Source organism: Colletes latitarsis, unplaced genomic scaffold (assembly GCF_051014445.1).
Source record: "Colletes latitarsis isolate SP2378_abdomen unplaced genomic scaffold, iyColLati1 scaffold0007, whole genome shotgun sequence".
In the NCBI taxonomy this organism is placed as follows: Eukaryota; Metazoa; Arthropoda; class Insecta; order Hymenoptera; family Colletidae; genus Colletes; species Colletes latitarsis.
In genome coordinates, this window is record NW_027488367.1 from 820,001 (window position 1) to 822,500 (window position 2,500).

The window sequence follows — 2,500 nt, forward strand, 5'->3', positions numbered from 1 at the left end:
GATACCTTTCTCTTCATCGACCCGGCTCCGAAACGTTCTTCGCCATCTCCCCGAAAGGAGAGGTAAACGACGGCGGGGTTAGGGAATCTGAGAACAACGCAAGCAGTTTTAGGACAAGTGAACGACCCTCAGCCAGGCGTGGTCCAGGAATTTTATCCGTGGACCGCAATGTGCGTTCGAAATGTCGATGTTCATGTGTCCTGCAGTTCACACGTTGACGCGCAATTAGCTGCGTTCTTCATCGACCCACGAGCCAAGTGATCCACCGTTCAGGGTAATCATATACAATTTACAATTTTTCTCTTTGTATTTAAAAATGCTCCTTGTTCTTTGCTTTAAAAATATTCGATGTTCGCACCTCCGACCAGCGTATCGACGGAGGATTGAACGCGCCATATCGACGACAAAAGTTTCTTTTTGTTTCCTGAATGACGGAAAACCATCGTTCGACGGCCGGGCGTACAGTACATTCAAAAGCCTTTGCGCGTGGCTGCGACCAACGGGTATAATACACCCGTATATTCTTGGTTCCGAACAGTAACTTCACGCGCAATCGGGCGAACGCACGCGGCAGCGCCCATCGGTTGCTCGATGAAATCGATGCGATAAACTACAGCCTTCTCGGCTGGTCGTCGTTAGTCGCGCGAGCAACAGATGGCCGCACAATCGACGCGTCGTCGTTTGCGATTATTCGCCTCACGTTAGCCATGAGTATGTATATTATTCATTTACGAACGAACGCGGCAGCGTCCATCGGTTGCTCGATGAAATCGATGCGATAAACTACAGCCGTTTCGGCTGGTCGTCGTTAGTCGCGCGAGCAACGATGGCCGCAAAATCGACGCGTCGTCGTTTGCGATTATTCGCCTCAAGTTAGCCATGAGTATGTATATTATTCATTTACGAACGAACGCGGCAGCGTCCATCGGTTGCTCGATGAAATCGATGCGATAAACTACAGCCGTTGCGGCTGGTCGTCGTTAGTCGCGCGAGCAACGATGGCCGCAAAATCGACGCGTCGTCGTTTGCGATTATTCGCCTCAAGTTAGCCATGAGTATGTATATTATTCATTTACGAACGAACGCGGCAGCGTCCATCGGTTGCTCGATGAAATCGATGCGATAAACTACAGCCGTTTCGGCTGGTCGTCGTTAGTCGCGCGAGCAACGATGGCCGCAAAATCGACGCGTCGTCGTTTGCGATTATTCGCCTCAAGTTAGCCATGAGTATGTATATTATTCATTTACGAACGAACGCGGCAGCGTCCATCGGTTGGTCGATGAAATCGATGCGATAAACTACAGCCGTTTCGGCTGGTCGTCGTTAGTCGCGCGAGCAACGATGGCCGCAAAATCGACGCGTCGTCGTTTGCGATTATTCGCCTCAAGTTAGCCATGAGTATGTATATTATTCATTTACGAACGAACGCGGCAGCGTCCATCGGTTGCTCGATGAAATCGATGCGATAAACTACAGCCGTTGCGGCTGGTCGTCGTTAGTCGCGCGAGCAACGATGGCCGCAAAATCGACGCGTCGTCGTTTGCGATTATTCGCCTCTGGCTATCCGTGAGTATGTATAATATTCATATACGAACGAACGCGGCAGCGCCCATCGGTTGCTCGATGAAATCGATGCGATAAACTACAGCCTTCTCGGCTGGTCGTCGTTAGTCGCGCGAGCAACGATGGCCGCAAAATCGACGCGTCGTCGTTTGCGATCATTCGCCTCAGGCTATCCGTGAGTATGTATAATATTCATTTACGAACGAACGCGGCAGCGTCCACCGGTTGCTCGATGAAATCGATGCGATAAACTACAGCCGTCTCGGCTGATCGTCGTTAGTCGCGCGAGCAACGATGGCCGCACAATCGACGCGTCGTCGTTTGCGATTATTCGCCTCAGGCTATCCGTGAGTATGTATAACATTCATTTACGAACGAACGCGGCAGCGTCCATCGGTTGCTCGATGAAATCGATGCGATAAACTACAGCCTTCTCGGCTGGTCGTCGTTAGTCGCGCGAGCAACGATGGCCGCACAATCGACGCGTTGTCGTTCGTTTGCGATTCGCTTCAGGCTACCCGTAAGGATGTATATTATTTTATTACTTCCTCGCCGTCATCAGGACGTTTCGTTCGGAGCACGACGACGAGCACACACGCCACCGGGCAAAGCGGGATACGCAAGTTCAAACCGTAAAGGAACGTCGCGAAACGATGTTCGACGGCGTCTCGTTCCTCGGCTGTAGATCCTTGGGCGCTTTGTTTCGGCCCCTGCGCGTTGTGTGTGACAATCGGTCGTCGTCTCCTCTTCGAGCGAGCGCAACGTAAACAGCCAGCATCGTATCTCCGACCGAGACGCGTATATAATGGAAAAATTGACGGCGGGTGACATCCTCGATCGTCGCAACGATGGGTCTTATTTTCTCTTCTCCTCCTCTTTCTTTCGTTTCTTTCTTTCGTTAGTAATGGACGTTTTCTTGTTTTTGTTCGAGATCTT

At 51.1% G+C, this 2,500-nt stretch overlaps 1 non-coding gene across 1 annotated transcript; it reads right to left on the reverse strand.

Moving 5' to 3' along the window:
* Positions 1–122: 122 nt before the first annotated feature.
* Positions 123–277, reverse strand: LOC143350627 (5.8S ribosomal RNA). The gene has a single exon (XR_013081188.1). It is a non-coding gene; the product is annotated as a 5.8S ribosomal RNA (ribosomal RNA).
* Between the last annotated feature and the right edge of the window lie 2,223 nt (positions 278–2,500).